Source organism: Rousettus aegyptiacus, unplaced genomic scaffold (assembly GCF_014176215.1).
Source record: "Rousettus aegyptiacus isolate mRouAeg1 unplaced genomic scaffold, mRouAeg1.p scaffold_m13_p_1, whole genome shotgun sequence".
NCBI classification, from domain to species: Eukaryota; Metazoa; Chordata; class Mammalia; order Chiroptera; family Pteropodidae; genus Rousettus; species Rousettus aegyptiacus.
Window position 1 is genome coordinate 74424206 of NW_023416284.1, and position 12651 is coordinate 74436856.

A 12651-nucleotide genomic window follows, 5' to 3' on the forward strand; every position below is an offset into this window, starting at 1 on the left:
GTTAGCATAGATGTGTATAAATCAGAAACTAAATGGGTTCTTAAATACTCTCAACTATTTTTTTCTGTGTTTCTTATAAAATAAGGATGCATCATACCATATCATAGTATACCACATCATTTTTTATAATCTACTTTTTCTTTTAAATGTCTACTTTGGACACTCTCCCTCACCTCATTCATTTTAATGGATGCATAATACTCTGTTTTACTGGTGTTTCATCATTTATTTGTCTAATCTCTTTTTGATGGAGACTTATGTAGCTTCAGATTTCCTTCTTTGCTATTATAAACAATACTGCAATGGCTGTCCTACGTACATCTCTGCACCTTTGTCAGTTTTGTTCCTTAGGAATTTCTAAAGTGAACTGTATTATCATCGGTATGAGCATTTTAATGTTCTCCATGAACATTACCAAATTGCTCCACAAGGCTTATGCTATCTATATTCTTTGCAGCTACTTCTTGAGAATTCTGTTTCCCAACTTCGTGCTAATATCAATTCCTGGTTATCTTCATTCCTTTCAAACTTGTCAGTCTCATTGGTAAAGAATATCTCATTACATGTTACATTTTCAACTCTTTGATTGTTACTGAAGTGGAGTCGCTTTAGAACATGTATTAAACATTAGTATTTCTTCTTCTGAGAATTATCTATTCTTAGTTTTTGCCCATTTCTATACTGGGGTTTTTGTCTTTGTTTTACTAACTCACTGATCCTAACATTCTGTATAAATATATACTACAGATAGTCTCCCTATTGATTGCTTTTGACTTTCTTTGTGATGTCTTTGCTTAATATTTTCATTGTAGGTAAAATCGGGTTAAAATAATTATACGGAGAAGCTGGATTGGGAATTGGAAAAGGTGTAACAATGGGAAGAAATAATTCAGTACTTTCCTTTATTGACCACATTGGCCTAAAGCAATATATAGGAGCAATGGAAATCTCTTAGTTGCCTCTACACCTGGTATAATCTCATTTTGTTAAATATGAAGTATAAGTTTGTGCAGTATTTTATTTTAGTAAATAATTGAATCTCAAAACTCGAAAAAAATTATTTTACCCCCTTTGGAAGTAATAATAATAATCATTTGAAAATGCTTTTTAGTTTAAACAAGTTTCTCCAATATTATCTTTTTTTTTTTTTTTTTTTTTTTTTAAATCACAGATAGAGATACTGGGCTAGGTTAAACATAGAATTTATTCCAGAAATATTTTTAAGCACCAAAAGGTGCCCGAACCCAATAAATAGAGAAAAATCGATTAGCACATCCCTGCACTGAGGGCCAGAGACGTGCAAGGAATGAGGAAATTGACACGTGGGAAGTTCAGTGCTCCGACATGCTAGGTGTTTGCAGTGTGGTGGAGTTGATTCTACCTAGAAGGATCCAAGCCATTTTCAGAAGAGGCAATTCCCAAGTTCAGTCCGAAGAGAAAATATGCAGTGAAACTATTCAGAACCTAAAAAAGAGTAGATTTCAAATAATACAAAAGAAAGATGTTATTCTAAAGACCAGGAATTCTCAAAGTACCTACCATGTTTGAAATGCTCTTCTAGAGGGTAGTTTGAAACACAAAAATATAAGCATTGAAGACTCTCGAAGCACAGACCATCATATGATGAGGTCTGTGGGAACCAGTACATTGGTGTCCATAGCTCCAATAGGCCAACCTTTGATGTGACTCCTTTTGAAAGTAAGATTCACTTTCAGGCTATAGTAATAAAATAACCCTCACTATATGGCTCTGTTTCAAGCACTGTACATATAACAGCTCATTTAATCCTCATAAGAACCTTATATCTCCCTTTTGCAGGTCAGGAAACTGCGTCCCAGAGAAATTAAGCCACTTAGCCAAGGGCCAATCGGCCCATAGGTGGTGAGGTCAAAATTTGAACCTGAGTTGGGATGTGAACCTAGCCACTCAGATCTCATCATCTGTATTTATGATCACTGTCATCCAAGCAGATACATTTATTGAGCATTTACTATGTTATCAGTATGCACTAAGTATTTATTTATACGATCTCAACTGCTGTCACCTTGTGAGGCTTTGGGGTTAATATTATAATTTTCCCCCTTTAATAGATGAGGAAACTGAGCATTAAAAGTTTAACTGCTTGCCCAGAGTCACAAAGGACAAAGTGGCAGAGCCAAGATGCGAACCCAGGGAAAATGACCCCTGAGAGAGCCAGAGTTCATAGGCAGTACCGCGGAAGTACACAATGCAGAAGGAAGGAGGTGAAAGTCTCACAGCAACTGGTGCTAGATTTACCATGTCTGCTGTCATAGTTCTCTTTGGAGCCACCCCACCACCACCCCCACAAGTCGATATTCAAAAGATGGTCTGCAAACAGCTGAGGAAGTGTGCGGGAACCGGAGAAGACAGGCTTAGCTAAAATGAAGCTGGGGATAGGGATCTATGAATGTCCTAATTATCTGGAGAGCTATAAAACAGAGAGATGGAATGTATTCTCTATGGCTACAGATATGAGAACTAAGAGGGATTTTCCAATAGTTAACTCATAAATGAAAGGGAGTTGTGAGCCCCTTGATACCAGACATTTTTGAGAAAATCCAGGAAAAAAATTGTTAGAAAGTTTAGAAAGAGGACTTCTGTGTTGGATACAGAGTTTAAGTAGCCTCTAAGGTCATTCTCTTCTATTAGCTTATTGAATCTTAATCATCTTCAAACATACTCAGTGCCTTTTAAGAAAATTAATATATGACAGAATCAAGAAATGGAAAATTCATTAAAAAGCTGCTTATCCAGCATTCTATTAACTAGCATTTGCATGTTTTACTAATTCTTTGGAGCATGGGGTTCATAATAACGCTCCTAAGGAAATGAAAGAGCCTTAGATATTTTAAAAGATACATTGGATTGTGTTCCTTGTGAGGTACTGTTCAGAGTATTTAGTAGCATTCTAATTCTTATGAAAAGTTGTGCTCTATGAATGACATCTAATAGCTCACCTTTAACCAGAATATATAATTAAGTGGGATAACCCACCCCCTAACCATGACAAACAGCAAACATTCTGGAGCAGTCTCTGAATGAGAAGATTGAGCTGGGTCTTGTATGAAGTGGTTTCCCAGTGGGAATCTAGAGGCAGAAATCCCCTGCTCATTTCCTCCAACCCTCGATCCCAGAGATTATTATTGAAATGTCGGCCGGCAGTTTGGTTTATTCAGCTGTTTCAGGGATAGGAGCTTTACTGGAAGTTTGACTGCCTGGAGCGTCCAAAATGCAGCTAGGGCTCACAACGGGTGCATTCTCCAAAGCACAAAAAGGTTATTCTTACTCAGGACTGTCTGTTAGCCTGGACATGAATGCTAAGAGAGGTGATTACATCAGCTTCAAAGATAATCCTCACCAACACTAGCAAGATGCCCAAATAGACTTCTTCCATGGCAGCTCTCTCAGTTAATTTAGGGAGCTTCTAACACCACTGACAGCATTGTGAGGCAGCGCGCCCACAGCCGGCCCTACATATTTCAAATCCCGACTTCATTACTGGTCTATCTTGTCTAGCTGATCTAATCATTGACTATTAACTTCGAGAATTCACCTTGTTAAGGCTAACCGCTCCCACAGCGCTCTGTGTCGCCCAGCTCTTGGGACTGGTCTCGCAAAAAGCTCTTTCCTGTGTCCCAGAGGGAAAGTGAGCTGCCCTAGTAAGAAGAGCCCTACTCCCTGGACCGGAACCAGAGCGGGCTTGTTGCCAGGTCCTCTGGCCTTTCCTCTGCTTCTATCCTGTCACTGACTTGTCATTGGTCCCATTCTCTCTCTCAGGGGTCTCCTGTCCCTTTGCCCTATTTGGGACCCTGCAAGGTGGACTGTGGAGCATACACAATTATGTAAGGGCTCTGCACATACAGCTGTGCTCTAGGGAAAGTGTGGTGGCCCAGAGACCAGAGGCCAGTGTTCTCGTCCCAGGCCTGCGCTTTTTGTGTGGTCCTGAGGCTGCGAGGCTTGTTTCCTCAGCTGCGACTTGAGAATAACAACCACTCCTTGGCTGCAATATGGAGAAAATGAGGGTGCGAGGGAAAAAATGGGTGTAAAAGGCCTTTGAGATTGAGAAACATGCTACAATGTAAAATGAGAGATGTGCAACCTTAAAAAGAGGGAATCGTGACACGTGCTATGTGATGAACCTTGACATTATGCTAATAAAATAAGCCAGTCACAAAAGTAGTAGTTCCCTATGGCTACCAGTTCAGGAGATGACTAAGGAAATAAATGCCTACATGAATAGAAAAGCATTCCAGAGGAATTTTTCAGTATTCCAGAATTTTCTCATGGAAACCTCTTATAAGTTTCAGAGGTCCTAGGTAATACAGTATGGAAAAGAATGCATGCCAAAAGTTAAAAATATAATTTAAAAATCTTGTGGTCAGGAGGGGCAGCAGATTGGCTGACCAGCCACTTACTGCTGAGGGCTGCTCAGGTGGTGCGCAGCAGGCGTGGTGGGCATGGGGCTGCAGGTGGTCGCTGGGTGCTGGCTGCTGTTTTGATGCCACTGCAGGCAGCAAACCACCTTGTCCTCATCCTTCTCAAGCTACGCACCCAATATCCTGATGCCTACCGATCCAGCAGGTGGGCGCTGAGCTCAGCTCGTACCTGTGGGCTCCAAACCAGGACCTGCGGAGACAGGTACATGCCCTCATGCCTATCCCTGGAGGTTTTCAGTCTTTTGAGCCTGGAAGCCACCTGCACCAACAATGAGATCAGCCTGTGTGACGCTGTGGTCTACACTGGCATGGTATGCAGATTTATTGCACCCAGAGAGTTTCATTGTCACACATGACATAATGATTGAACACCAACAGTACCCAGAGGGAATTTGGAAATATGAATACAACCCTAACTTTGTCATCCCTGGCCTCCACTATGACATTCAGAAAGAGCCTTCTGATGAAGATTGATGCCTTCCATCATGTGCAATGGCCTCCAGGGCTCTTCTGTGTGTGCTAGACTAGGAGGTGATTGACCTATATGGGGACATCCAGCACATTGGCAAGGGTCCTCCCATCAAGCAGATCATGGACATCTCACTGCTGGAGAAAGCCTTGCTCTGCTGTTTGGTGGACCACTTCCTGAGCCACAGCCTGGAGTTTGACCAAGCGCATCTCTACAAGGATGTGACAGATGACACTTAAGATATGCATGTGCAGGGTCTCATGCACCAGTGGATTGAACAGGACATGGAGAAGTACATCCTAAGAGGGAGCAAGATGGTGGCTCATGAGAAACAGCTCTTCCTCACTGCCAATAGTCGTTTAAGCTCCGCAGACAAGGGGATGTGCACATGGTGAGTCCCAACTGAAACCAAGTCTTCATCCCGGTTGTCTAGGCAAACAAACCCAGCTTTTTCACTGACCTGTGCAAGCCTTTCAGAAAACTCAATGAGGAGGGCAAAGAGCAGCAGGAATGCATCATCTCCTGGAAAAAATGCAGGCTCTACTGGCAAGGAAACCTGTTTGCCATCCTGCGCCTGGTAGAATAGCACAGCCTCTGCGTGTTCTACTTTGGAGACCACCTGTACAGGGACCTGGCGGATCTCATGCTTCTGTACAGTTGACACACAGGTGCCATCATCCTCAAGCTAGGGCATGAGATCTGCATCCTCAACATAAACTCAGCTCCCAGGGCTGCTGGGGCACATGCAGATTGGTAGGTGCTGGCTGCCTGGGTAAAGGAGCAGCAAAAGCTGAGGGGCTCTATCACCAAGGCCCTCTTCAACACTCAGTTTGGAAACATCTTCCACAGCAGACCTCAGCTCTTACTTCGCAGAGAACTACAAACCACGACATGCCAACCCCATTGGTTACCAGCTTACTTGCACATGAACCTTTCCTTTGGTCTCCAGGGACTCTAGTGAACTGACTTTTGGCAAGCTCAACCAAGGTCAGCCAAAGTCAGGCATGTCCTTGCTACTGAACCCAATGGCACTTCTCTGCATTGATATGTGCAGTCACTGCTTGTACATTCCTACTTCTTCAATGTCTCTTCTCTTAGTTTCTATCACATCTCAGCCTCCTGGTTTTCCTCCTGCCCCTCACACAGTGAATTCTCAGCCTCTAGCCTCTAGCTCATCAGTGTGGCTCTTCCCAGTATGTCTTCCTCAGAGCAGCTGCCTCATCTTTCTTTTCTTCTTACTCTATGTATTCTGCCCAGGCGATTAGAATTTCTTTTACAGCATTTACCACCTCAGCCCAGGTTACTCTTCTGAAACAGATTTTTATATTTAAGCACCTACCGAGTATCTCCATTTGCTCTCAGTATTTCCTTTCACAAGAGACTTATCTCTCCCCGACACCCCTCACTCTCCTGGCATTTCAATGATTACCATCACCATTCTCCCAGGTACAGAAGTCAGAATCAAGAAGTAATCCATTGCTTTTCCTCCTTCACCATACTACATCTAATCTTATTGCTTTTATCTCCTAAGTATCTTTGGAATTCATTGACTTTCTTCTGCCACTTTCCCACCATCACAGTGGCCTGGGAGGATGCAACAGCCTCCCACATCTCCAGTCATAGTTTTCTTCATCAGGCCAGCGGCCCAGCAGATGGCACACTGCCATGGGGTACTTGAATAATCCCTATTTATAAAGGTTTTTGTCATGGTTAAGGAAAACCAACAAGAAATGGAGAGGTACCCTGGAACTAGAAACAGTGAGAAGCCTTAGATGCCTGGAACTGAAGAGAGTAATTATTATATGCAACCTAGAAAGAAAACCACAGCTGGGAGAAAGATCTGCCAGGCAGGAGCTGTGGTTTCAGTAGGGGAACACAGCCACCATCAGTGTGAGCCCATGGCAGGGCGGGAGCTAGGGAACAGACACCCTGATTTCTCTCTCCTCCCACTCTCCCATCTCCTGCTTCTGGTTCTTGTAGACTGAACCCATCCAGAAACCAGAACACAGAGAAGCCTGTTGATGCAGTCCAAAACATGTCAGCCTATTGAGGCACAGAGCAAGATGGAGAAAGGTGGCAAATTGGTGGGGCTGGAGGGGCAAATGAGAAATATCCAGAGTGTCCTCTCTCATTCAATTTCCACACTACAGCTTAAGCAACTTTTCTATAGCACAAATCTGATTTTGTCATCTTTCACTTAAAAATATTCAATGGCTCTACATTGCCTCAGGATGATGTTTGAACCTTCTACCGCCATCTCGGCATGGTGCACCTGCCTAAATCTCCAAGCAGGCACCCATCATCCCACCACCACCCTGTTCCCTCCCTACCCTTGCTATTCTCCCTCTCTTCCTCCACTGTAGCCATTCTGAATCAATGGGTAATGCCCTCTCCAGTCTCTGTACTCCTTTCCCTGATGACTTCTACGAGTCAGTTCTCTCGTTTGCTGTGGCCTCCTCCAGGCAACCTATGCTAACCACCCAAGATGAGATTGAGTGCCACTCCTATGACTCATCTCTTTCTCTCTTCTGTCTTCACTCTCTCTCATTTCCCCCATCTCTCTCCCTCTCTCTCCTCATCCTTATTGTAGCACACTATACTCACTCATTAAACACTACTCTTTTTGCCTATTTTCTGTCCATTTCTCCCCCAAGCTGGAAATATAATGAAAGTAACAACTGATGGCTTCAACACCTGGCACAGTGCCTGTCACACAAGAACTCAATACTCAGTACATATTTGCTTAATCAATGAATGAATACTCACAAAAATCCTGTGACATTGGTGTTCTTATCTCATATTTATAATTGAGAGTCCTGGGATCTGAAGATGTTTAGTGACTTGCCCAAAGTCACAAAATTGGCTCAGGATGAAGCCTATATTTAAAAAAGCTGTATTTTCTGATTTTTTGATGGGTGCCTGTTCTACCTCCCTGATTGCCTGCCAAGGATCTCCTTGAGCTACTAGAAAAAGGTGTTGCTGCTTTGCCCTGATTTGACCAGAAATGCCCAGAAGCCTAGGTTCCGTTGTATACAAATATTGGTTTCTCCTCCCCACGAAGCATACGAAATGCACTACTGGCCTCCACGTTTCCTTCTTTCTGCTGGTTTCACTGACAGCAAGGCAAGACGCAAGAATTGCTATTGGGAAATAGTGGCAGAGAGTTAGAGAAGATAAATTATACAAATGCTTTTGCAGGAAAAAGGAGAGATAGAAAGAGGGAGAGAAAGAGAGAGAACGAGATTGAGTAACCCAGTATCTCCACCCAGCCAGTGATTTAGTCCAGTAGCAAGCTTGACCCAGCACTGGAGCACTGGAGTGCTTCTCACATTAACCTGTCCTGTGGAAGACTTCAACTTCTTTGCTGCTGATATTCACGCTCTTGATTTTCTCAAAGCCTCTGAAAGCTGAAGCTCAGACTTGTGAGACAGTAGGGGGAACACTGAGAAGCAAAAGACTACCATCTACTTTTTTGTGAACAGTTATTGGATTTCTGCTTTGCCCTTGTTTTCCTCCTTCTTCTTGTTGAATACAGAGTGTTTAATAGAGCGATTGCAGGCTTTCATCCACGGGAACAAACAACTAGCAAGGCTGGCCCTCAAAGCACTGGTAGGATGTCAACATGGGAGCCTCAGAGAAATTCTTCCTGAAGAGTACTTAAGTCAATAATACTGGGGAAAATGTCGAGAGTGCAGAGTAAACTGAAGTGAATGTGCCTTTCTGTGAATAATGAGAATCACAGCGTGCCCTAAACTCTCCACTCGCCAAATGGGGGGCTCCAAGTACTATAGAAATGCACAAAAGCCTCCTGGAACTCCCATTAAAAGGAAAAGGGGTCATTATGTCCATTTTATAAATGGGGTGCAGAGAAAGGCAGAAGTGCTTTGCCCTAGTTCCCAGCACAAGGAGGCAGGGAAGTAAGGCAGAGTCCTGCCTCCCAGGCTCTTTAGTCTGAGGAGGTCTTCCTGGCCCAGATAAAGGGGCATCTGGCTACAGGGCTTGGATCCATGCACCCCACTTTCCCAAGAAAACTCACAGGTATAAGAGCCTACAAAAGGGGGCAGCAGAAAGACATAAGTTCTTTTTAGTGTTAGGCAAAGTGGAAAATATATTACAAAATAAATGAATGAATACAGAAGCAAAAGCGTGGGGCTCAGTCAGCAGAATGGAGGCATGAGCCCCTTGGAGGGGGAGGCTATAGACTTAGGTTGCACTCTTGCTTGAAGGATCTTCAAGGACTTCACGTATGGAACCATTTCAAAGAATGAAATTCTAAAGTAAACTGTGCTTAGGGCTTAAGAAAAGGAGTGTCCTTAATGGAACAAGCTCCGTAATAACATGATGCTGCTGTAAGTTCCTCAGGGAAGGAGTCAGGGCCTAGGTATTGATGCCCCAGTGCCTCATGGGTTTGAGGTAGAGTTAGTGTGGGAGGGAGGCAGGCAGCAGGGACCCTGACTGATAGGGACAGTTATTTAACTTCTTCAAGTGGTGACCTCTTTACTTCTGGGCAAAGTTGTTCCAAGGTTAAGTGCGATGACATCTCTTGGGCACCTGGTATAAGCCTGGAACTAGATTACACATTTTACATGCATTTATTCCCTTTCTCTGCCTTTTATCACAAACACTCAGCCCCTGGGCTTCCTAAAAGAGATGAGAGCAATGATGAACTCTGAGCCCATTATCAGGGTCCAGCCCCACCCAGCTACCTGATTTGGCAACTTGCATGGCCTATGAAAAAGAAGCTTTTATCAGCTCACAGCTGGAAGAGAAGTGCTTGCTTCATGGGTATGATACAGGCTTGGCTAGCCATTTCCAGGCCCTACCAACCAAAGACAAAACCTGCAGGCACCCTATGTTCTAACTTAGCAAGAAGGGCTGCAAAGGCCCACAGGGGAAGTCTTTCTTGAGGGTGCATTCATCCTACTGTGCGAGACCTCCATTTTGGGGTGGTACTTTGCTAACCATAATCAACCACCTCCACTCGCAATTATTAAAGCATCTGAATCACTGATCATCAATATAAAGGGCTCATTGGAGAATGAAGATGCAACTTATTCTTTCCATCTTGCCATTCTTTCAATGAGTGTGTACTAAGGACTCACCATGTGTCATTACTGGGGCCGAAGTGAACAGAAAACAAATATACAATGTGGCCAGTATCCTGCAGGAGCTCCGAGTTAGAGCAGGAAGCTGGACGCTGTACCTCATCTCCTGCTGTCACTTGCCAGCTCTCCACGTAGATGAAAATTGTAGACAGAACAAATCATGTGTGTCGTAGCAGTTTACCAGAGGGGGACTGCAAAGTGGAGAAAAGTGGTTACAGTCTTCTTCATGAAAGCGGAAGAATAGGGAGACACAGGATGTGATTTTTCAAGGCTATGGAAAATCTGTCCTAATCTGGACTCATTGGTTTGGGGCACATTACAGTATGGGTTGAATTGTAACCAGGCTACTCTTAGCCTGGTGGTTTGTTTACTTTTATATAGCTGTCTTAGTTGTCTTATCAACTTGTGTTTGCTATTGAGCAGTTCGACTATAGTTGTTTTCCCATCACCTCTATATTTGTTATTCTTTTTACTCTCCTAATTGTTGTTATAACTATAATCTAGTATGTTTAATTTACAAAGGACAGTTAATTGTTCATGTCGAAATGTGTCTGACTATACTTTCATGTTTCATCCAACCCATTATTCAGGATTCTGTGATCTCCTGTCTGTTTCTGGGTACTGTAAACACCAAGACTTCACAAAAGAAAATTAACAAAAAGCAGGGAAAATTATAGGGCTGCATTTTCTGTTTTGTTTTAAAACATTTAATGTGTAGGTTTTTAATGAAAATTTGATGCAGTAAATCTCCTAAGTAGTGGAATACATTTTTATTAGTTTCTGAGACATTGGCACATTAAAGATTTACACAGATCTGACAAATTTAGACATAGTAGCAGTAGTTCCTTTAATTCATCTAGCAAATTTTATTGTGTACCTACTATGTACCAGCCACTGTTCTTAGCACCAAGGATAAAATAGTAAATGAAATGAAGTCCCTGCTCTCTTGGTGATGACAGTCTAGTGAAAAGAGATACAGAATAAGCAGGTATATGAAGTTGGGTAGCAATAAATACTAAGAAGAAAAACAAAGCAGGATGAGGGGACATAGAAAGTATAGGTGCTGTTTTAGATAAAGTGGTCAGGGGAAGCCTTTTTGATAAAGTGAAAGCATTCGCAACGTGGATTTCTAAAATCAGAGTGTCTCAAAACGAAGGAACAGAAATGCAAAGACCCTGAGACAGCAGAGGCTTGGCAGGTTAGAGGGAGAGGAAGAGCCAGGAGGCCAGTGTGCCTGCAGAGGAGTGAGGGGAGAGGTGAGTGGTGGAAGAGGCGATCAGAGGACACCACAGAAAGAACTTTGGGTGTCCTTAGAGGTTCTGTGCAGATTCTGAGAAGAACATGATGTACTTTAAGTTTAAAAGGCCCACTCTGTCTGCTATGTAAAGAATAAACTTTGGGAGGGAGGCAGGGAAGAAGCAAAGAGGTCAACTCTTTGCTTCTGCAATAACTCATGGTTCCTAACTAGGCAAGAACTCATGGATCCGTTAACTAAATGAGCATATACTTGATGTTTGACATATATTTTCGTTGATACACATAAGCTGTTTTTCCCCTCCTTGGTAGAAATTAAGTTTCACATTCTATAGAGAACCACATAATACAGATTTTCTTAAATGGAATACAATGCTGACTAAAATCATGTTACCAATACATTCTTTTCATCCCATTTACTCTAACTTGAAGGAATACAAGATTCTTTTTTTAGTTTCAAGTATACAATACATTAATTAGATATCTACATAGTTTGTAAAATGATCCCCCCAATTGCTCCTCTCTCCCCTGACCCTCCACATAGCCAACATACTAATTCTAATTGCATTCCCTATGCAATGCTCCCCATCCCCATGACCCTCCAACAGCTACTAATTTCTACTTCTTTAACCCTTCACCCCATTCTCTCAGTCCCCCAAACCTTGCTCCCTTCTGTCTGGCACCAAATTGTCCACTATATTTGTGAGTCTGTTTTTGATTAGTTTGTTCTTTTTATTTCTTAGATTTCACATATAAGTGAAATCATAAAGTGTTTATCTTTCTTTGTCTGACTTAAAGACCTTCTAGGTCCATCGAAGCAATATCTTTTTCCATCCCCTTCCTTTGGTCTGGTGTGTGTCTTTTAATCTGAAGTGAGTCTCTTGTAGGCAAGTGTAGGGGTCTTGTTTTCCTTTCCATTCATCCATTTTTTAGAGCACTTAATTATTTTCCATTTGAGGTATTTATTGATAGGAATGCAGTTGTTACTATTCTTTATTCCTGTTCTTGATACATGTTTTTTTCTTCTTAAAGACATCCCTCCAACATTTCCTGTAATACTGGTTTGGTGCTGATAAATTCCTTTAGCTTATTTTTGTCTGAGAAGCTTTTTATCTGTCTTTCAACTCTAAATGATAGCTTTGTTGGATAAATGATTCTTGGTTGTAGATCCTGTTGAATGTTTTTTGCCAAGCCCTTCTGTCCTACATAGTTTCTTTTGGGAAATCAGCCGTCAGTCTTATGGGTTTTCCCTTAGAAATAACTATCTGTTTTTCTCGTGCTGCTTTTAATATTCTTGCTTTGTATTTAACCTTTGGCATTTATTATTATTAGTAGTAGTAGTAGTAATTATTATTATTATTATTAA

At 42.3% G+C, this 12651-nt stretch overlaps 1 pseudogene; it reads left to right on the forward strand.

The window, feature by feature from the left end:
* Nucleotides 1–2227: 2227 nt before the first annotated feature.
* LOC107498305 lies at nt 2228–5884 on the forward strand (annotated as a pseudogene).
* Nucleotides 5885–12651: the final 6767 nt, after the last annotated feature.